We start from the raw sequence: 24,174 nt of genomic DNA, 5'->3' as shown, positions 1-24,174 counted from the left end.
CGGTGCCGTGTATTAGGTGCGTACAACCTACTCAGTCCAAAGAGCGGCGGATGCAACCCGAGCCACCCGGGGAGGGGAGAGCCCGGCGGCGGGCCACGGAGATGCACGCGACGCCTGGGAGCCACGGACTGGGCCCGGTCGCAGACCAGAGAAGGCGCGTCTCTCCTGACACCAAGCGATTGTAACCGAAACATTTCAAGAAACATATCCTTGCATTATCTCAAATCAGACATGGGAAGTAATCCGGTACTTTTTTGAGTAATTTTGTAGTTGCCACGTTACTTTTTCGCGGCATTATTTTTTATGTAATTTTGTTACAAAATATTGGTAACGGATTACTTTAATTACTGGTTACTTTTTTTTTAAAATATGAACATAATAAAGAAACTGGAGCAGTATGATAAGACAATTCAGAGGCATAGATATAGCAAGTTCAACAGATTTAAATAGAAACCATCATGAAGAAAAGAATAACCGAAAATAAAAACGATTTTCCGTCTGACCGGTCACCAGAACCACCAGAAAAGCGTGAAAATACAATGCGAAAAACAAAGACCAGAAAGACAATGCCGAGAAGACTTAGCTTCCTTCCATCGCATTTTTCTTCTAAGAAACCTTTTCGTCTTTATTTGTTTTTTTTTTAACTTTTACCCCACTTGAAAGGCCCGTTTTCAATGGGAGCTTTCGTAGATCGGTTCCTTACCACCGCATTTCCTAGCGGAAGCAGACGCTGCTACTGAGCATGCGCACCACTAGCTTTGTCTGCACAATTCCAAGGATTATTTCCGGTCGCTGTAAGCCAGCGTGATGGCGGTTGTGGTTGCAGCTTTCGGTGCGTTGCCAGCTTACAGGTGATTCTTGCATTTACAATCGTTCCCTCAAGTAAAATATTTTATTTTTAGAAGGACTACCATAATGCGGGTGTATGAGAAATGGAAAGTAGTGTTGCAGAACATTTTTGAAAACATCGATATTGTTTCCATTGTTTGCTTGATAAGCGTACGGGAAAAGTAACATGAAAGTAATTTGTAACGTAACGGGCCGTTCCTTTTCAGCGAAAGTAATTTTAATCCATTACACTTGGGGCTCGGTAATTTGTAATTTTAATCCATTACATTTTGGAAGTAACGTGCACAAGTCTGTCTCAAATTATCCGGTACATCACACGCAGGGAATATACCTTTTGCTAAATTACACAAGCACAAAGCAGCATTGCGCGAGTGTAGTGACCGCGCTGCACATGCTGGCGTCTGTAGCAGTGACTCTTCTAAAACAAAAGCCTAAGACTAATAACATCTGGCACGCGCGTTCGTCAACGCCTCGTTTTTTGTTATTTACTTCGGATCTTTCTTATGTACCTACATTCCCACGTACCTACATTCCCAGCATTCTCCTTGATGCTTGGATAATATAGCAATATGACTTTCAGGGGGCTTTTCCTTTATACGCCGAGGGTGACTCCAGCGCTTCTTATATTCTGGAAGTGGCATCCTTTATCCCTCTTACACTTGTAAGTTCAGAGCAATAACAAAAAAAAAAAAATAAAACCAACGCAGAACAAATTCAAAACGTACTGTCTTTTCTTACCGCCCCGCCTTCTTTGCGTTCTGAAACCATTAAATGTCTTACCAACATCAACGTCTTATATTCCTGTGTAATCTTTCACGTGCCGTACATTGGATCGTCATAATGCACCGGGAAGACCGTGAAGGCACCACAAAATTCTGGAACGGTCTAGTAAAAAAATTCTGGGCATCCCATGGAACCACTAAATCCGTCAAGTTGAGAGAGATTTGGAGAGCGTGTTTCATTTGTCTGGGCCTCGAAAATGCATCCAATTTCGACGCGCGGTATCTCCGTTTCTTATAGTTAGGGCTTCCATCCCGCCATCTACGCCTTTAGCACACGCTGCCAGTCCTTCTGTAATGTACTGATTTAGCGGATTTCGAGGATGCCCAGCAAGTTTTCAATGGTAAAGATGCGTATAGTTTTAGTAATTAAAGAGTTAAACGTCTAGACCTAATTAAGAGCTTAAATATCCAACATACTATGCACATGCCTCCATATATACGAATCTTGTCGGTGACCCAATGCAGCATCAATTACTTATTTTTGTGCGATACGTTATTCGCAGGAATAAGTTTGCCGGCGTTCGGTGAAACCCCCGATAATATTTCTGAAAGCTTCGAATAGATGCCTACATGTTGACAGCGCCAAACCTTTCCAAACATGTTCCAAATTCAAGTGTAAATTTGGTTCATATAAGCACAAAGTTCGCTTAAAGGGATAGGATATTGAATTGAAATGTGAAGTTTAAAAAATAATGCCCGAGTGAGCTTCCCGGGTTGGTACGGGCCCAAAATATGTGATTCATGCAGACGGATGATGATGGGATTATTAAATTTCTTTGAATGAAGTTCTCTGAACCGTCAGCCAGAAGCAGACGGTGCGAGCGAGGCTTTCTGGGAGTATAGCCGAGGCGGAGCTGACGTCTGCTTACTTGCTCTCTCTCTCTCTCTCTCTCTCTCTCGTTCTTCGCTCTCCTGGATCAAGACCTCCTCAGTAAATAAGGCCACCGGCAGCCATAGATTGGACATGACTATACGGCGTCAGCGGTCGGCTAAGAGCCGTGTTCAATCAGCGAGGACGCGACTCTAAAGGCCCGTTCACACAGTTGCGTTCGGAGCGACCACTATGCTTACGAACGAATGCAACCGCTGCGACTTCAACGACAACTGTGCGCGACGTGTACACACACATGTAACCGCATGCAACCACACGAATCAACAGCCAATGAGAAACGAGCTTCAGCTCTTGCTCCTAGCCAATAGGAAACAACCCAGCTACGCTTACAAACATGGCGGACGGTTTTGTGCCCGATGCTATTAGCGATGTGCGCGACCAAAAGCGTCGCTGCTGTCAGCTTTCCACGATTGGCCAAACCATGGGCATATGAGCATTGCCAGATTGTCAACTTTGACGGTGTTAGTTTCTGATTGCGATGGCTCGTAGCTTCCACAGTGTTTTTTAAACGCACTGACAGTCAGCAGCCTTGGTGGAACGTGATGGACCATCAGACGTCATCTGATGGTCCATCAGATGACGTCTGACTGCCACTGCCAAGGGAATTTCATCAACAAGGGCAGCATTTATATAAGAGTAAAGCTATACGCACTCATAAATATCGCCAAATGCCTCGATAAAACAAAAAGTTCGAGAAAAAAAAAAAAGAAAAAAAAGCAGGACCACCGCGGATCGAACCCGCGACCACTTGCGTACAAATCAGACACCTTGACCCCTATGCTATACCGTCTTTTTTTTTTTTTTTTGTATTTATTGCATGGAAAGGTGACAGGACAAACGGCAATCATACAGTTCGACAAAGTTATTACTTATAAGAATAACAATACAAACAATTAAACGGTTCTTGATCACATCAAAATATTGTTATCTGTTTACGCTCGGGAAACGAAGAAAGGATTAAAAATAAATGACATAACTAAAAATCAGGAAGATGGAGACATCGATCAATGAGAGCATACCAGTCTGGGCGTTCCTTAAGATGATCTAACACATTTCTCACGTGAGATACAGTTTCTATAAAGTTTTATTTTGTAGTCCGGGGTGGATCGGCGTTTCTGTCGATCATTCTCGTCTTCCAGAGACTATGCAAACCCATGAGCGTGAACAAATCATAAGGAAAACTATCGTTGGGTTTTAAAGTTAAAAACCGGATTGTGTATGCGTTGACGTCCAAATCTTTTTTCAGTGTTCTCTGAAGGACGTCCCAGAAGAGGTAGGCATCAGTGCAGAAAATAAAACAATGCTCTATAGTTTCTGGTTGGTTACAAAGACGGCGATTCACTGACCAGGGTACAAAAATTCCTCGTTCGCGAAGCCAGGGTTTCACAGGCAACGTTGAAGTGTGAAGTTTAAAGAAAAATGACTTCGCGGTAGGTGAGACGCGCAATTTTCGGACACGCGTAAGAACATCTTGTCCTGGTCCATGGTTGAATATACTTCGATACAAAGGTACAGGAAAAGTTATGTCAAGAAGATCGGCATATAATGCTTTGCGTGATATTGTAAATAAGTATTCCAAAGAAAAACGGGCTCTTAGATACTCTATTGCGCTTACTACTTCTCTGAGGAATCCCAAGGGACGTGATGTTCCCGCCGATACCGATGAAACCACCAAATAAGGTAAAGCATCTGAGAGTTCTGCCTGTAGGTAAGTACGAAGGAAGTGATGTGATGTTGTTCTGAAGAATAGAAAACGAGTTATTATTTGTTTTAAAAAGATGTGTAATAGTCCGAGACCACCGACATCAACAGGGCGAAAAAGATTGGCTCGTCGCATAGGTTCCCAGGTGGAGTTCCACACGAAAGTAGCAAAAACCCTGTGAAACTTTTGAATGTGGGTTCTGGCACAGCAAATAACCTGAAGAACATACCAAAGTTTCGCTGCAAGAAAAATATTACACGCTTTTGCTCGCCCAAAAACGGACCACTGATTTGTTTTCATAATGTTAGCTTGACTTTTGATCTTTGCCACTCGTTCTGTCCAGTAGTGGCCATTGTTCCGAATACAATTGAGGGGCACTCCTAAGTACTGGGGAGCGACGCAAGTCCACGATATGCCAGCATATTCTGAGGGTGTTGTGGCCCATTGCCCGCACCAGAAGCCGACGCATTTCGTCTTATTGATAAGAGCACCGGTAGCATCACAGAAGTTTTGAGCTAAAGTGAAGACATTGTCTATGCTTCGCTTATCAGCGCAAAAAAAGGCAATATCATCGGCGTATGCTAACACCTTAACCTCTGTGGAGTAGAAATGATAACCTTCCACGGTAGGGTTCCTGAGCACGCTTAAGCACAAGGGTTCCAGATATAGAGAAAATAAAAGAGGGGATAAGGGGCACCCTTGTTTGACCGATGATTCTAGTCGAATTGGACTTGAAAGCGATCCATTGATTATAAGCCTCGTGGCACAGTTGCGGTAACACATCTCAATGCCCTTCAAGATTGTGGATCCTGGGTTTACATGACGAAGAATATTGAAGAGGAAAGCGTGGGACACCCGGTCGAATGCCTTCGCCAAGTCTACTTGCACCATGGCAACTTGTCCAGCATGCAAAACGCAGGTTTCTATTACTGCACGTGCCACGTGTATGTTGGTTTGTATGCATCGCCGCTTAATTCCGCAGGTCTGGTGATCCCCAACGAGACTGGACGTAACAAACTGAAGTCTTTTGGTCAGAATTTTTGCAAAAATCTTATAGTCTACATTGCATAAAGTAATTGGCCGGTAGCTTTCAGCGTGAATGAGCTTATCTGGATCTTTACTTTTTGGAATCAGGACCGTGTGGCTGTTATAAAATGTAGGCGGCAAGGCTCCCACTTCATAAGCCTCCAAGAAGACCTCGAGTAGAAAAGGGCATAGCTGCTCTTTGTACTTCTTGTAAAACTCGGACGGGAGTCCATCAGGTCCTGGTGTTTTAGAGTTTGGTAGATGATCTACCGCCCATCGAACCTCTTCTATCGTTATTGGTCCGCTAAGCAGGTCGCGTTGAAGCTGATCAACCTGGGGCATCAAAGCAACCAAGGGCTTGGCTAATTGATTGTCTACGGGTTGTTTGTGCCCAAAGAGGTTTTGGTAATGAAATTCAAACGTTTTCATAATGTCGTCTTCGTCTGTTGAGGGCGTCCCATTACAATTTAAAAGTTTAATTTTCTTTGAAAGTCCATTTCGCATCTCGTCGTCGATTGCGCGGCGCGAAGGTGTTTCAGAGGATAGAAAACGCTTGCACCTAGACCGTACTACTGCACCATGGTAACGGTTTTGTTCATAACGCTGTATCTGACATTTAACGCGTGTAATTTCTTCCTGAAACAAGCCGGGTGTTTCACACTCCAGCTCATAAAGAATGTGCAAATTTTTCAAAAGTGTAGATTCTTCTTTCTTTGCAGGAAACGATGCAATGCACGCGCATTCAATTGCCTCGTTTTTAACCTCCTGCTTGAAAGAGTCCCATTGAGCAAAAATGCCGATATTATGATTTGTTGTTGCTTTGTTGAAGCATTCGCGCACACGCTCTTCGAAATCTGTGTTCTCTAAAAGTCTCGTGTTAAATTTCCACAAAGCCCATTTTGGTTTTGCCTTACGTTGCGTGTCTGTTCCGATACGGACGCTTACAAGGCAATGATCTGAAAACGAAACTGGTTTCACGTCATACGCAGTCACATGTGAAAAAAGTGAACTTGAAACGTAAATACGATCAAGCCTGGCATTACATGGAGCTTGGAGGTGGGTGTATCGGAAAGTAGTACTTTGAGAAGCTCCAACATCAAATAGGTGATATTCATATGTGAGAGTGTTGAGAGTGTCAGCACTTCTATCAGGTCGAGAAGGGGGTGTTGACCTATCGTTTATATTACACACACAGTTAAAGTCGCCGAATACAATTATTTGTTTGTCGGTATCTAAGTATGGGGCAAGGTTTTCAAAGAAAGAACATCGCTGTCGAACGTCGTTATGAGCATAAATACAAATTAACCGCCAGTATATGCCATGCAACGAGAAATCGCAACATATCAACCTTCCGTCGTCATCGACGGCGTGTGAGAGTGACGTATATCCTAGCTTTTTCCTTAAAAACAAAAGGCACCCTCCCGACAACCCATCAGCATGACTAACACATACCTCATAGTTTGAGAGGAAAGGGTCCAGTGCACGAGCCGTGTCCTCATCAGACGATATTTTTGTCTCCTGGACGGCAACAAAATCAATCTGTTCTTTTGAGAAGAGCCTATACAATTGCGATTGTCGTGCACGAGAACACAGTCCTCTGACGTTCATGGTAGCGAAGCTGAGGGGAGGAAATGCCAGAGAGATGTTAGTTAGGGTGGCAGTGCATCGCCGTCTTTCACCAGGTGGTCAGGCTGTGGGGTCTTGCTGTGCGGCTGTTCCCGCACCGTGGTCGGCTTGCGTTTCACGTCACCTCTCTCGTCGTTCTCGTCTTCTGAGTCACCTGCTGTAGATGACTGGGACGTAGTCGTTGTTGAAGGAGCGGGTCGTTTGACGGGTGCTCCGCTGTACGGGGTGGGACGTTCTCGTCGTGGTAGCAGCTGTTGGAGAGAAAGCTCCGGAGTCGTGTTTAAGGGAGGAAATTCGCTATTTGGCCAATCTTCCTTTGTTGCCTTGATTGTGTTTCCTTGCGTTGCCGGGCCTAGCCCTGCGTTAGGTGTCGTCTTCTCAGGGCTGACGGACTGTGACTGCTGTGTCAAAATTTCCAGCTCAGTTTTCGCTGTCGAGGAAGTGGGAGCGATCACCTCTCCTGTGGCGTCGACAACCTCGCTGATGTCCATGAGGTGTTCCTGGACAATGTCGTCAGTCGGACTTCTTGATTGGCCTAGCTTGTCTGCGTAGGTCATCACACACTCACTCGTAGCGTGGCCATAACGGCGGCACTCCCCGCATCGTGGGGTTCTACACTCACGACGGATGTGGCCTATGCGATTACATCGAAGGCATAGTGGAGGACGGCCCGGCACGAGCACCAAGCTTCGGCAGCCAAAGACTGTGAGCTGGTGCGGAATTTGGCTTGCGTTCATCCCTTCTCGAAGCGTCAAGGTCACTTCTTTGTTGAGCGTCTCCATCTGTTCCATTCCGGCGCATCTCCACTTTTCCTTCACGATGGAACGAACTGTACCGAATGGTGCCAGCGCTTCCTCGATACGTTGACTTTCCATGTGGACGGGAAGCCATAGTAGCTTCAGTTTTACATCTCTGGTGTCCGGGTCGATAATAAGGCACCTGCGTCCCTTTACGCGTAGTTCAGCTTTGTTGACGAGTTTGGCCTTCGCGTGTGCACTTGCGCAAGTCACCATCCATACGTGACTCATCTGGAATTGGCCTATCCCGATGATTTCCTGGCTATCGACCACGTCTCGTAAAGCGTCTCGGAAGTCCGGTGCTCTGTATGGCCTCGCTGCCAGATCTCCGTGCAGAAATACCGAATTGAGGCTCAAATTACCTGTAGGTAGGCGGGGTAGGACGGTCCGGTACTCTTCAGTCGTCATTTCAGTGGTTCTGGCCGAAGCCTCAGCAATTCCCCGGCCTGTGGCCGGTGTATTTTCACTGGAGAGCATCGAAAAGCGACCGTTTCGAACGGCGTCTTCTTCTTTCTCCTATGCTATACCGTCACTTCCGAAACTCGATTTGACCATTCCTTTTGTACAAGATGCTTCGGCTGCAAATGCAGTTAATCTTTCAGCATGTTATGCAAAGTACTCGAACATCACTCGCCATACTTCAGTTCTACTCACCTGCCCTGTAGAGTACTTTCGCGCCGTAGAACAATCCTTTTGTTCGCGCGTCTCCGGCCCAGTAGACCTGGTACACCTTGTCGTCTTCAACTACACCGCTAAAGTCCCTTACATCGTCGGAACTCACAACAGGCTGGGTCTTGTCGAGTAGAAATTCTACTAAAACATAAGACATTGTAGAGCCCGGGCAGGATCGACAGGTTGGAGCAAGCGGGCAAACAAAACGAGTCGAGAGCGATCGTTTATGAAAGCTCGGCGAAGCCTCTATGGGCGAAGCGAAGTGGCTTGTTCGGCGTTTCGGCGGGCTTCTGATCAAGGTTGTCGGTCGGCTGCGTGTCATATCTCTAACATGAGCGGTTTTATGGGCTCACGTCCCGAAATCGTTTTCTCGTGCATAGATTATTTTTTGTATTCATAGATTTGACGAAATAGTGGTATCCGAACGAACTTTACGTCCTTTGACCGTACGTCTGTCTGCACGTCAAAGCTTTTGACGTACAGTCAGAGACAGTCGATGTACAATCAGAATCGCCACCAAGACATCTTGATGGCATTTCGCGGCGGCCGACTGCCACCAGGAAACCATCAGAAAGCCACCGGAAAGAGTTGAGCACGTTGGTTACACATACTTAATAGACACCAGCTGAACAACCCAAGCACACAAATGTAAGAAGGACGAGAGTGACGCATTCAACCGCTGGACTACCAACTGAAATTTAATGAAACACTTCATCTTCATCGACAGGCTAGGATCAATCATACCTAGCTTGCTTCACTTCTTCCTCTTTTTCCTCATTATTAAACTAAGGCATCCTCCTCGTCTGTCTACTTTTGGGCGGTACTTCCCTTCGCAAGAACGTTCTCTCTTCTCTGGTTAAGGTCACAGAGGGTGAACTAACACACATGTCCCCTTTCTCTTGTATGTTTAAAGCTTCTAAAACCTCGCGTGCAAACCGGTTTCGATGGTGTCCCATGACAGTAACTTTGTCTAGGTTCGCCTTGCACTTGCAGTCGCGGCAATGTAGGGCTAAGTGACCTGCTGCCGTCAAGGTCTTCAAGCTATTGGCATGTTCCCGAGTCCTATCATTTATACACCGCCCGGTTTGGCCGATGTAACAGCGGCCCCATGTCAGGGGTATGTGGTATATAACCTCCTTGTCGCACTGGGCATAAACCGTCCTGTGATTGGTGCCACAAACCTTGCTGTTGCTGGTTTGCCCTTGATTAACCCTGCGGCACAACGAATAGGCCTTATTGGGCGCCGAACACAGCACTTGTACCTCATGTCGATTGGCCATCTTTTTTAACCTATGCGTAATCCCATGAATATATGGAACAACCACAAACGGTCTTCTTTTCTTCTTTTGCTGTGTGGAAGGGTCGTTGCGTCCGCAAGTCGTCTTGATGGTGCGGCAAATTCTTTCGCACACGGAGGCAATTACATGTCGCGGGTAGCCCGCGTCTTCGAGTCTGGATATTTGCATCTCAAAACTTCGGGAGAGCTGATGCTCACAGGATTTCTTCAGGCTAGAAAACAGGGCTGTGAAAGCTACCGCCTGCTTGACAGTTTTTGAATGCTGCGACGAGAAGGGGAGAAACCCTTTGCCTGACCGGGCTTGGTATCTCCAGCAAACATGTTCTGCTCTTAACTCCAAGACCAAATCCAGAAACTTGATGATTTTCCTCTCTGGAAGCTCATGCGTGAAAGTGAGCCCCATACATGAGTGCTGAAAACTCCTCAGGATGTTGTTGAGGCACCCGTCGATATGATCGTCAACTTCTGTAGTGCATAAAATGAGGAAATCATCGACATACCTAAATATCGCCGCGATTCTTGGATCTTTAATACTTTCTTGGATGGCACGCCCGCACGCTCCGAGAAAAACTTCACACTGATGTGGGGCCACTTTGGATCCTATGCATACGCCGCTTCTCTGCACGTAGTGGCGATCTTGGTAGGCTACCACCGTGGCTGATAGGTAATAGCCCAAAAGTTCTAAGAACGTATCTACTTGCATCCCTGCCGCATTCTGGAATGACGTGAGGCCTTGATCTTCTATGTTTGACCGAAGAACTTGTAGTAGACGTGCATGCGGGATGGAGTAGTACATATCTTGAACGTCCACGGAAAACCCAGAAACGATGATGTTCCCTTTTTCTTTAAGAAAAGAAATCACATTTTCAGAATTGGAAATCCGGAAAGGGTCTTGCATCAAAACAAGGTTGATCTTTTTGGTGAGAAATTTGGACACGCAAGCTTGCCACGTGTTCCTCTCCGAAATAATTGCCCGGAACGGACTTCCCTCTTTGTGCGTTTTGACGGAGAAGAACATCGTTAACTGGTCAATCTTGGCTGCCTTGATCTTGGAGCACAAACCCCCTTGATGATTTTTCTCTAGTATCGTGAGAATGGCTCTTTTTGTTACTTTAGTTCTATTGACATCCACCGGAACGAAATTCTTGTCCATGGCTTGAAGAGCTTTCTCTCCAAAAGCCCCTGAGTCAAGAACCACAAATCCTCCTTCCTTATCGGAAAGGCAAAGTTTAAGATCTTTGCCTCTCAGTTCTTGTACGGTCGGTCCGAAGCTCAGACGTGGGAGGGCTTGATGCTTAAGGTTTGCAAAAACCTGAATTCCTTCATCAATGACCTGCGGGCTCCTTTCATGTGCTGCTTTGGCAGCTATGTTCCTTACAAGCGCTACTTGGTCAACGGCTTCAAGCTTAGGCGCAATGGCATATTTTGGTCCGTGCCCCAAAACATGTTTAGCCCGCGCAGTTAGATCAAAATCCCCAATTAAATGGGGTGGAGACAATTTTGGATTCGCTTGGTTTTGGCGATGTAAGGACAGATGACGACGCCATATCGGAAGAAAGCGTGAAACCCAAAGGAAGTTTGTAGTGTCGTTGGTCGTCCTCAGGTAAAAGGAAAAGGCAGAGTGATTTGGGCATTTGACACGTAAAACGTCAGTAAGAAGACGCACCTGCCGCCATTTTTCAGACCTGAGTATCTTCGAAACCCTCTGGGCGTGTCCCTGCGATGGCTGAACCGCTCCGAAGAAAGCCTGCACCAGGGGGGGGAAGGAGGGAAAGGGAACGCGGCGCAAAGCGGAGGCTGACATATTAAAACCGCTTACGTTGCCAGCATAGGTTTTGCAGCGGAGAAGTTGCTGCCAAATACGGCGGACTGAGTTTTACTTTCTTTTTCGTTTTGGAACGAGAATGTATTGTTGTGTTACATAAGTCCTCCTGCATACAGACAACGAAGTTGAATTATATTTGTCTTGTTTACTTGGTTTGAAACCCTAGAAACGGGTTTATGACGACTTATTGCTTTCATCATTTTGGAGTACGCAAGGCAGTTATATCGCTGTTCTGGTTTCGGTTACGAAAGCAAGGCAAAACGCTCGTAGTTCCCGCCCTCAATACACGTTGGACACCTTCCACACTTTGACACCGGATAAACTGTATGAACAAGGATTTACATTTACTTCAGAGGTAACTTTCGCCGCTTCCTCACCGTCGAGCAGCCGGGTCAGCTGGCGGCAAGCCGCGGATGAAAGGCTTGAGCATCAACAGCCTAGAGCCACTACAACAGCCCAAGTGCACTCAGTGCCGATGCGGGCGACGCGGGCTTCTGTCAACCCAGCGGCGGACCCAAGAGGGGGGCGACGGGGACGGCCGCCCCCGCCCCCCCCCCCCCCCCCCCCCCCCTGCCCCCTTCTCGGAGGACGATTTGACATGGGTGGATCCCCCGAAATAACACCAACTACCGGCCTGCCAGGTGGTAGGAGGCTCGGTACTCAAGGACGAGGGTTCGAAATAGGGGTAGGCCGCACCCTTGCAGGCACACTTGTACTCTGAACTTGGAGAACCACTCCGTCGCTTCAAACGAGACTGAAGTCCGCAACGGCGGTTTCAAAGCACGGCTTAGAACCAAAAGTCGGCGCAGCGGCGCACATCTAGGGGCCGTCGGTGCATTGTGGTTCTACGGCGGTTAAAACAAAAGGCGCAACCCGAGTCCTGTCTATCTTGCTTTAGATTTCCCCCCCCCCCCCCCCCCCCAAAGTAAAAAAAAAAAAAAAACGGAGTTCTGGATTCGTCTTTGGGTCAACCGGTAGCCCAGCACAATCCGTGAAAGTTCCAGCTCTTCGCCATGACACGGTGTTGCAGAAAGCAGGGTAAAATACAACTACACGGACCACCGAATCAAATGCACTGTTATCGTAAATATTGGCTTGTGATTGCGCCTTTGTAGATCATCTTATTCGTTTTGCTGGAGAGACGCAACCGACGGGCGTAACAAAATCGTTTGTGTATTCCGCATACCTCGCAAAAGCACTTACCCAGTCACCTTGCGAAAAGCGCGAAACAGGGAGTCCGCACCGCCCCGACTTAGCAGTCTTTTACCTGCTTTAGAGCAGTTTGTACCTGCTAGTAGGCATGTCTACTGAAACTGCAACTTGAAACTAGGGGCAATGCCAGAGAGAAAAGAGACAAAGTTGGGAAAGCATGCTCGCTCTCTCCAATTTCTGAACTCTCAAGTGATTGTACCATAATAAATTCCCCAACACCTCTTTCCAAAATAAAGAAAAAACGCTATGTTCACTACGTAAAAAATGGTCTCAGTTCATGCATCCGCAGGCAGGTAGGAAACGTTGCCCTAATTTATTCACACCACATGACGAGCGCAACAAACTCACACGAGATTTACAAGAAAATATCGGTGGTGACTTAAGTTTCCCTGAAATTCTGTATGACCGGTCGTTTGCAGGACCGAATCATCTACTCGGGCGGTGTGCGTCGCTGTGCAAACGCCAACAACACGAAGCATAAAAACGGCAGGTCTAGGACAACAATCCGGAGTCCATTGATCAATTAAAACGACGTAATTTTGTTGAAAACGCCCGCAGCTTTTTACTCACGGTATGCGTCGAGAATCTTCCACATTTTGAAACGGAACGAAGAAAGATTTACTTTTAAAAACGCTCACTGCGTCCTCCCGGACCAGCTGGACCGGATCAGCTGACGACGACGGGACTGAAACCGCTGAATTTCAACCCCTCATTAACCAATTTGCGCTTCGTGTTAGTATGGGCTTCTACCTCCAAGCACCGCACCACACACCACGAACGTTTCAACTCTTTGCCGCATCGCCGTGTTGCACCAAACAGAACGAGATCGCCGAAGTTAACGGAGCGCTCTCGTGAACCTTGGCTTGTGGTTGCGCACTCGTGGACCCTGTGACTCCCTTCGCTTTCAAAGCACACACGACGATTACGAATGATACTTTCCGTCTTCCGGGACCATCAACGGGCACTTCTCCGGTCACGTCTTCGCTACATGTGCTCAAAAACCGCGTCAAACGTGGTCAAACCGAAGCTGCCGAAGCAATACCGGCGCCATGTTGAAACGTGCGTTGTTGCTAGATTTTCTCCGACCAAACAAAAACAACGAAAGCAAACCGGCTCTAGCTTCCAGCGTACATCGGCGTTGCGCCGTGGCCAGATTTTCTCCGTCAGCTCTAGCCTAAAGATGCCCTACAGATGCAGCAACACTGGTATCAAGTTTTAACATGGCGGCCCCCACGGAGCGCCGTAAATTCTGAGGAGGGTGCATTGGAAGCGGCGGCACCTTCCCCCCCCTGGCCTGCACATTCTCCAGTATGATTTTCTTTTGTATGCAGCGCGTGAGCAATCTGGCTTGGCAGATGTTGGTTGCAATGAGGAGGCTTAGTCCCGCCGAATCGATGAGGTGAAAATTGGACATGAAAGAGCTCAGGTAACTAGAAAGGAAACTAACCACCGGAAAGAGTTGAGCACGTTGGTTACACATACTTAATAGACACCAGCTGAACAACCCAAGCACACAAATGTAAGAAGGACGAGAGTGACGCATTCAACCGCTGGACTACCAACTGAAATTTAATGAAACACTTCATCTTCATCGACAGGCTAGGATCAATCATACCTAGCTTGCTTCACTTCTTCCTCTTTTTCCTCATTATTAAACTAAGGCATCCTCCTCGTCTGTCTACTTGTGGGCGGTACTTCCCTTCGCAAGAACGTTCTCTCTTCTCTGGTTAAGGTCACAGAGGGCGAACTAACACACATGTCCCCTTTCTCTTGTATGTTTAAAGCTTCTAAAACCTCGCTGCAAACCGGTTTCGATGGTGTCCCATGACAGTAACTTTGTCTAGGTTCGCCTTGCACTTGCAGTCGCGGCAATGTAGGGCTAAGTGACCTGCTGCCGTCAAGGTCTTCAAGCTATTGGCATGTTCCCGAGTCCTATCATTTATACACCGCCCGGTTTGGCCGATGTAACAGCGGCCGCATGTCAGGGGTATGTGGTATATAACCTCCTTGTCGCACTGGGCATAAACTGTCCTGTGATTGGTGCCACAAACCTTGCTGTTGCTGGTTTGCCCTTGATTAACCCTGCGGCACAACGAATAGGCCTTATTGGGCGCCGAACACAGCACTTGTACCTCATGTCGATTGGCCATCTTTTTTAACCTATGCGTAATCCCATGAATATACCACATACCCCTGACATGCGGCCGCTGTTACATCGGCCAAACCGGGCGGTGTATAAATGATAGGACTCGGGAACATGCCAATAGCTTGAAGACCTTGACGGCAGCAGGTCACTTAGCCCTACATTGCCGCGACTGCAAGTGCAAGGCGAACCTAGACAAAGTTACTGTCATGGGACACCATCGAAACCGGTTTGCACGCGAGGTTTTAGAAGCTTTAAACATACAAGAGAAAGAGGACATGTGTGTTAGTTCACCCTCTGTGACCTTAACCAGAGAAGAGAGAACGTTCTTGCGAAGGGAAGTACCGCCCACAAGTAGACAGACGAGGAGGATGCCTTAGTTTAATAATGAGGAAAAAGAGGAAGAAGTGAAGCAAGCTAGGTATGATTGATCCTAGCCTGTCGATGAAGATGATGTGTTTCATTAAATTTCAGTTGGTAGTCCAGCGGTTGAATGCGTCACTCTCGTCCTTCTTACATTTGTGTGCTTGGGTTGTTCAGCTGGTGTCTATTAAGTATGTGTAACCAACGTGCTCAACTCTTTCCGGTGGTTAGTTTCCTTTCTAGTTACCTGAGCTCTTTCATGTCCAATTTTCACCTCATCGATTCGGCGGGACTAAGCCTCCTCATTGCAACCAACATCTGCCAAGCCAGATTGCTCACACGCTGCATACAAAAGAAAATCATACTGGAGGATGTGCAGGCTTTCTTCGGAGCGGTTCAGCCATCGCAGGGACACGCCCAGCGGGTTTCGAAGATACTCAGGTCGGAAAAATGGCGGCAGGTGCGTCTTCTTACTGACGTTTTACGTGTCAAATGCCCAAATCACTCTGCCTTTTCCTTTTACCTGAGGACGACCAACGACACAACAAACTTCCTTTGGGTTTCACGCTTTCTTCCGATATGGCGTCGTCATCTGTCCTTACATCGCCAAAACCAAGCGAATCCAAAATTGTCTCCACCCCATTTAATTGGGGATTTTGATCTAACTGCGCGGGCTAAACATGTTTTGGGGCACGGACCAAAATATGCCATTGCGCCTAAGCTTGAAGCCGTTGACCAAGTAGCGCTTGTAAGGAACATAGCTGCCAAAGCAGCACATGAAAGGAGCCCGCAGGTCATTGATGAAGGAATTCAGGTTTTTGCAAACCTTAAGCATCAAGCCCTCCCACGTCTGAGCTTCGGACCGACCGTACAAGAACTGAGAGGCAAAGATCTTAAACTTTGCCTTTCCGATAAGGAAGGAGGATTTGTGGTTCTTGACTCAGGGGCTTTTGGAGAGAAAGCTCTTCAAGCCATGGACAAGAATTTCGTTCCGGTGGATGTCAATAGAACTAAAGTAACAAAAAGAGCCATTCTCACGATACTAGAGAAAAATCATCAAGGGGGTTTGTGCTCCAAGATCAAGGCAGCCAAGATTGACCAGTTAACGGTGTTCTTCTCCGTCAAAACGCACAAAGAGGGAAGTCCGTTCCGGGCAATTATTTCGGAGAGGAACACGTGGCAAGCTTGCGTGTCCAAATTTCTCACCAAAAAGATCAACCTTGTTTTGATGCAAGACCCTTTCCGGATTTCCAATTCTGAAAATGTGATTTCTTTTCTTAAAGAAAAAGGGAACATCATCGTTTCTGGGTTTTCCGTGGACGTTCAAGATATGTACTACTCCATCCCGCATGCACGTCTACTACAAGTTCTTCGGTCAAACATAGAAGATCAAGGCCTCACGTCATTCCAGAATGCGGCAGGGATGCAAGTAGATACGTTCTTAGAACTTTTGGGCTATTACCTATCAGCCACGGTGGTAGCCTACCAAGATCGCCACTACGTGCAGAGAAGCGGCGTATGCATAGGATCCAAAGTGGCCCCACATCAGTGTGAAGTTTTTCTCGGAGCGTGCGGGCGTGCCATCCAAGAAAGTATTAAAGATCCAAGAATCGCGGCGATATTTAGGTATGTCGATGATTTCCTCATTTTATGCACTACAGAAGTTGACGATCATATCGACGGGTGCCTCAACAACATCCTGAGGAGTTTTCAGCACTCATGTATGGGGCTCACTTTCACGCATGAGCTTCCAGAGAGGAAAATCATCAAGTTTCTGGATTTGGTCTTGGAGTTCAGAGCAGAACATGTTTGCTGGAGATACCAAGCCCGGTCAGGCAAAGGGTTTCTCCCCTTCTCGTCGCAGCATTCAAAAACTGTCAAGCAGGCGGTAGCTTTCACAGCCCTGTTTTCTAGCCTGAAGAAATCCTGTGAGCATCAGCTCTCCCGAAGTTTTGAGATGCAAATATCCAGACTCGAAGACGCGGGCTACCCGCGACATGTAATTGCCTCCGTGTGCGAAAGAATTTGCCGCACCATCAAGACGACTTGCGGACGCAACGACCCTTCCACACAGCAAAAGAAGAAAAGAAGACCGTTTGTGGTTGTTCCATATATTCATGGGATTACGCATAGGTTAAAAAAGATGGCCAATCGACATGAGGTACAAGTGCTGTGTTCGGCGCCCAATAAGGCCTATTCGTTGTGCCGCAGGGTTAATCAAGGGCAAACCAGCAACAGCAAGGTTTGTGGCACCAATCACAGGACGGTTTATGCCCAGTGCGACAAGGAGGTTATATACCACATACCCCTGACATGCGGCCGCTGTTACATCGGCCAAACCGGGCGGTGTATAAATGATAGGACTCGGGAACATGCCAATAGCTTGAAGACCTTGACGGCAGCAGGTCACTTAGCCCTACATTGCCGCGACTGCAAGTGCAAGGCGAACCTAGACAAAGTTACTGTCATGGGACACCATCGAAACCGGTTTGCACGCGAGGTTTTAGAAGCTTTAAACATACAAGAGAAAGGGGACATGTGTGTTAGTTCACCCTCTGTGACCTTAACCAGAGAAGAGAGAACGTTCTTGCGAAGGGAAGTACCGCCCACAAGTAGACAGACGAGGAGGATGCCTTAGTTTAATAATGAGGAAAAAGAGGAAGAAGTGAAGCAAGCTAGGTATGATTGATCCTAGCCTGTCGATGAAGATGAAGTGTTTCATTAAATTTCAGTTGGTAGTCCAGCGGTTGAATGCGTCACTCTCGTCCTTCTTACATTTGTGTGCTTGGGTTGTTCAGCTGGTGTCTATTAAGCATCAGAAAGCCGACAAGTGGAGTCTGACTGGAGTTTGACTGTCAGTCAGAGTAACTTGTTGGCCAATCAGACATGCTTGACGTACAGTCAGGCACAGTCAGCGGTCCACTAGAAAACATTGACTGCCAAACAGGGTTACATTGATGGATTTTTCCTTCGGGACGCCATTGTTGGGCACTGACGGATATTTCTCCTTACTGGTTCCCTCGAGCCACTACTTCAGCGATGTGAAACTAACACGGTGAAGCGAACGCTCGTGGCGCATAAAATACCAGCATGGCCGCAAATGACTTTACGGGCAAACTATGTATATGCCACAGGGCGTACAGCCCTCGTCACGGTGGAAGAAACACATTTAGGTGATGACTCTGGTCGCTCTTTCTGCGGGGAGCGAGCGACCAGGGTTGCTAAACTCGTGGAACAAAACATTCTTTGCTTTCTGACGTAGCGGGGGGAGTGAACAAAAGAACGTTGCAAAGTTTCCTCCTCCCTGCGTGCGCTCAGCTTCGCAACGTTTGACGAAAAACTCCCCGCAATCCCTAGGCGGTGCACGAAAGCACGAGACAGCGCGGGGAGGCGAGCGTTTACACCGTTCGCTGTGCGTTGACTTTGGGCTCTGTAGCGCCGTTGGGCCGAAATTCGATCCCGTCATGCCTCGCTCAGACGAGGAGTGAGAGCAGACGACGGAAGTTCGTCTGCTACGATGAGGTATTCGCACGGAGGAACCGAAAAAAAAAAAAAAAGATTTTCTGCCACAAACTCAAACGCGAGCTTGAATTGTAAGAGACTAATATTTCATGAAGGAGGGAATCGACGACCCGTGCTTTATTTGCAAAATTTGAGTCGCTATGTTGCCGTACAGACAATGAAGCCTACCAGTGTGTAATAAAATGCTGAGGACAAACACAGAGGCCGCGAGATCTCACATCATCCGTGTGCGAGTGAAAAGTGGAACATTTGTCGACAAAGCTCCCACAGCAAAAACCTGTGACGCATTCACGCAGCGCCTGGGAAAGCTAAACATGGAGACGTAGCCCGAGGCTTGAGCAAAGTCATATTTGAACGACAGCTATCTTGCCCCGTCGTATTTTGTTTGAGAAGGCTCTTGTTCTCAACGCCCTCACCAGGGAAATAAAAAGTCTTACGAAACGTACTGCTAGATATTCCAACGAACTTGATTTAAGCCGTATCCTTTCAGTGGTTCACTCATAATACCATGGTTAAAACGAAGCAAGTTCTTGCGCGTACAGTGCCATCAATCGTCTCAAGTGTATGCTGTTTTGTAGTCAGCTGGTTTCAGAAACTTACGCCGTCCGTAGATATCTCTGACAGCCGAGTTGCTTAATTGGAACTCATCGCAAATATAAGTTACACGTTGCAGCAACCAACGTTTATAAATAAACGATGGCAGCGACAGCACCCTCGCATTCCCACCTATTACGTCGAACAAAAAGGCGCTAGTTTCGGTTTGAGGTCGGTACTTTTCTACAACATCAATGGAGACAGCATCAGTTTGCACTCGGAGCATTCGGCAAGTTCGTTCGGGGCCAGTCCTCCGTGCAGCACTCCGCGGGCGCAATGCATTAGAACTCTTACAGTGGAAGTCTGGATCGCGGATCGGGAGCCCGTCACTGGCATCACCGGCGGCCATTGCTTGACAACAGGCAATACACGCAACTCTACGGGAGAAACACGCAAGAGTAGGAAGCTTGTACGCGGTGCTCGAAGGCGAGTATTTTATGACGTGCTGCGGTCATTATATCGGATGCTTGGATATTAAATAGACATTCGTCAAACGTTCAAACATTGATTTAAAAAAAAAAAAATATCGGCTGGAGCACCACCGACTGTACCGACGTCGCGTTCTTCGGTTGCTAAATAAAAACACGTTCGGCGACTGAACGGCACGCTCCGAGTTTCAGTTTTTGTCACGGAAGCCCTCACAGCAGTTCACAGAAAAAGCTTTAACCAGAAGTACTATGTACAAGCGGTTAAAACGATGCGAATGTTCCCAGTAAGGGCCTTCTAACTTATCGTTTGCTGACCTCTGATGACTCCGAGATCGCGTATAACTCCACAATGGAGAACCACATATGTAGGGCGTACGAACCAACATCTAAGAAAAGCATCCTGCCGTACGAGTCTGCTCGTTCAAAATTAGAAAAAAAGGGGCATTGCTTGCACGTGCTTGGAGGCGGCCCTAAAACGATCTTGCGAACATTTTGTGCAAGACAGCTTTAATTTACAGATTTCGCGCCTGCAGAAGGCAGGTTTCCCACAAAGATGCCTGACTAAAGTTGCGGAAGGATTGTTAAAAAAAATTTCAAAGGGGCAACAAATCGGGCAAGAGAGAAGCCAAAAATAAGACCGGTAATTATGCCGTACTTGCATGCCATGTCCCATAATTTAAAGAAAGTTGCACAGCGGTTTAGAGTACCCCTAGTGTTTTCAGCCCCGGCAAAAATGGCACGCTTCTGCCGCAGAATCAATAATCCCAAGACAAATATGGAGCATTGCACCATAAAACACCGGACCAATATGCTGGGAGTGCCGTCGGAGGGGACTTGCGGCTCCGTATACGGCTCTCGCAAAGTTCGGAAACGTCACCTTGACGTCAGCGACAATTTCGACAAACGAGGTTTCTAATCACTTTTTTTTTACACAAACTTTAGAGGGATTTGGAGCGCCAACAGGTCGCCAAAGGACAATCTGAAATGCATTAATTTTAGCTTGGCGTAGAAATGTAGGGACAAACGGGCGCTACGTCATCAGCGAAGCCGTTCTATCAGCGGGCTCCTCGCGCCCTTCACGCGCTGCACGCGCACCCCGATGAACTCTGCTACATTTTGCCACTCTCAAAGAAACAATTATTGACACCTCGCTCGGCGCGGCGTTAGCGTCGCGAGAGTCCAATTAGCGCGTTCCGCAAACTTCGGGCACAAAGTTGTGCTCGGCGAGTTTAGAGACCCAGATCGTGTTCGGAGCTAGCCTCGAACCAGGAGTAGTTAGTTCCGCGTCCCCGCGCGGGCCATGGTGTCGACGGCGTAGCGTGCTCGCCTTTTTCGCTGTGTGGTGGTGTGGTGGTGGTGTGCGGCAAGTGGCGGGCCTCGTGTTTTGCTTTGGTGCTGTGTCGATCACAGGTGCCACCATCGTGCACGAAGGTGAGCCTCAGCCCGAAGACGAAGAAGAAGAAGGAAGAAAACACAGCTTTACGGACTCTGGCGACTTGGTGGCGACGTGGCGGCGGTGAGGTACAACAGCAAACGGTGAGCTAAGGAATGTGGGACCACCGCTAGGAGAGACAAGCGGAGCGGTCGGCTTGGGAGGGACCCAATACTTGGGTGCCATCTATCCCCGTGCGAGTGAAGCGCGCTCGGTGCGCCGAACATAATGTGGCCGCCGCGTCGGACAGGGAGTCATCACCTAAATGTTTCTTCCACCGTGGTCCTCGGATATTACTAGTGGACAAAATTGTCACGCGTTGACGCCACCAAGCGGCAAGGCTCGCAACCACAGTACCCTTGACCGTGTGTGTACTATTGACGTCACAAGCGCGACACGCATTGCGCTTCTCGCTGGCCAACTTTGAAGCGAGGGGTAGAGAGCTCGAGCTCACATCATTTCGTTTCCACACCCCTTTAAGGATTCTGGAGATGCGCGTTCGAACTATGTATGTATACTTCAAAGGTCGCTTATCTGCGCGAATAAATTTAACCGAGCCTAAACGATTCTTATTGGTCTGTTCATTACTCCCTTAATTACTGCGTGGCGATTTCTCGAATTAAGACGACAATAGCGCGCATAGGAGCCTAGCTCGGTGTTTCGATGATTAACAAAGACACAGGCGCAACGTTTCAATAGCAAATGACTGTCAGCAAAAAGGAAAGCGCATTTTAGGTCTGCCATTGTTTTTGGCGGACCAGAGGCAGCGCGGAGTTCGTTCCGCCCTAGTCCAGACGAGAGGCGATTGGAACATCGTACGCCCCGGGGTCAAAACGTGAGAGCCCGGCTCACATCATCGGCGCGCATGGCACACGAGCTCATCATCTAGACAAATTTCTCTCCGGTTTCACTTAACGAAGCCCGAAGGCAGTTTCCATCGAGTCGCGCCGTGCGGACGACGAGTGCTCCCGCGGCTCGGGTCGAGTTAATGGAAACCCAGCCGACTCTCTCGAGTCGCGCGCCTCAGGCTACGGCGAAGGAGCTTGACCGTGCTGTGCACTGCGCTAGAAAATCCCGGTGCCGGCGGAACGTGGCGAGGACGTCTCGAGCGATTGCTGGACAGCGCCGCGTTCGGAGCCCGGAGGACAATTAAAGCCCGACTCTGAGCGCGAGTTTGAACATCTGATAACAGGATTACAATTAGTGTGCCAGCCCTCTCTTTGCCCATTAAAACCGGCCGCGCGGCAGACTTATACGGTTCCTTTATTAATCTGCCGTCAAAATTACAGCCCCGCCTTGTTCCCTTGCAGGCCCTGCGGCGGAAATCCGCTGCAAAGTGGCACGATTTCTGCGCCGCAGGAGCGAAGGAAGGAGAGAGTGTCCTTCGGGGAGACCGGCCCCGAAACATCCCGTGGCCAAGCGACGGGGCTTCCTTTCCCCACCGTCAATCAGGCTCTGACGGAGCGATTGATTTGAGGCTAGGACCGCTTCTGGCGTAGAAATACCTCCCCCGAGAATTTTAACTGCCTCACACGTGCCTCATAAAAGAGGCCCCGCTCTTCCTTGCGCTTGCGGGCTCAAGAAGGGGCAGACTTTTACTGACCGAGAAAAAGGAACAGGGATACAAGTAACACTAGACGTCGCTGTCTGTTGAAATTCCGGTGTGCCTTAGCGGACCTCGTGGGAAATTAACTAGCAGTCCACGGATAGATGAGGTATTTATATCGCTCGAGAAAGTACTTATTTCGCAGTGTCTGGAACAGATGGGCCTCCACTTTGGAACACGAATGGTTCCGGCGAAAAAAGGTGCTGGCATAGCCGCTGGCTGGAGGATTTTATCCCGCAGACAAAATGGTATGAAAGGTACACAATTATATTTGCTTTCTATCAATTTCTGAAACTCGTAGTCGGGTAATGTTTTATCATCGCGTCGATTTTAGTCTGGAGGCGATAAAGGGGTGTTGCTTCTGCTAAAGTCGCTGGATGACTTTAGCTTCTGCCAGCTAGAAACTCCTTTCGCAGTCTCCTTCTTCCATTCCCTCTCGCGCTCTTTTTCCCGCCTCTCCAGAAAAAAGCTAGACTTCGTTTCAGCTTCGGTCCCAGCGCGGCCGATGTTATGAGCCGAAGGGCCAATCAGACAGCAAAAGAGGCTCGACGTCATGGCGTGCTCGCTGCAGTTGATAGGACCAGCCGGTATTCGCCGTCTCTCTGTGCACTGCTCCTCCGCTGGCTAGTGAAGCGCAGAGCACGCCATGACGTTGCGCTTTTTTCGGGGTTCGATTGGCCCTTCGGCCCATAACATCCGCCACGCTCGGACCTAAGATGAAACAAAGTATAGTCTCCGAGCCACAATCTAAAAAAAGCCCGTGCGTCTAGTTTTCCACACGACACTCGGAGAGCCAATCACCGCAGCTTACGGAGGCAGCGAAGGGAATGACGATGTCGAAACATATGCTTAGACCAAAAAACGCAGTCTGAGTTGTGACATTAAGCATTGCAAGTCGTGACGTCCTTGCATTGCCTAATATCACAACCCAGACTGCGTTTTTTGGTCGCAACATATGTTTCGACATCGTCATTCGCTGAGCTGCCTCCGTAAGTTGCGCTGATTGGCTCTCCGAGTGTCGTGCGGGAAAGTAGACACACGGGCTTTTTTCTTAGTGCAACACCTCCTAGATAACAAAGCCGCAGTGCTGATACAGATGGCGTCATCGGCGAAGGCCAACACTGGGCACAGATTGGACACGTCGATTCCGTCAACGTTCGGCTCAAACACGAAGCAGAGTGCTGACGCAGCCCTCGTTTCCAATCTGTGTCCAGCGTTGGCCTTCGCGTGTGACGCAAAAATGTGAGCACTAGGGCCTCGTCGTCTAGGCGGTGTTGCTCCGAGATATTCCCCACAGAAAGGAGGGTGGCCTTCCTTCTTTCTCAAAAGAAAAGAAGGAATCGAGTGGCGGCTTCTTTCTTTCTGATTCCTCGTCGAGCTCGAACGTGAAGCCCCAGGAATATACT

General features: G+C 48.1%; 1 protein-coding gene and 1 non-coding gene across 4 annotated transcripts in view; both read right to left on the bottom strand.

Moving 5' to 3' along the window:
• LOC8053393 (complexin) overlaps positions 1 to 24,174 on the bottom strand; it is a 1,077,036-nt gene that overhangs the window by 361,453 nt on the left and 691,409 nt on the right. The gene's annotated exons all lie outside the window — the stretch shown is intronic.
• On the bottom strand, positions 3,500 to 5,755 carry LOC115331620. The gene is made up of 2 exons (XR_006076864.1): positions 5,673 to 5,755; positions 3,500 to 4,310 (listed from the first exon to the last, which is right to left on the bottom strand). It is a non-coding gene; the product is annotated as an uncharacterized LOC115331620 (transcript).

Source organism: Ixodes scapularis, unplaced genomic scaffold (genome assembly GCF_016920785.2).
Source record: "Ixodes scapularis isolate PalLabHiFi unplaced genomic scaffold, ASM1692078v2 PGA_scaffold9__187_contigs__length_104089568, whole genome shotgun sequence".
Taxonomy (NCBI): Eukaryota; Metazoa; Arthropoda; class Arachnida; order Ixodida; family Ixodidae; genus Ixodes; species Ixodes scapularis.
The sequence above is the reverse complement of the archived record's forward strand: the minus strand, read 5'-3'. Positions and strand labels throughout refer to the sequence as shown.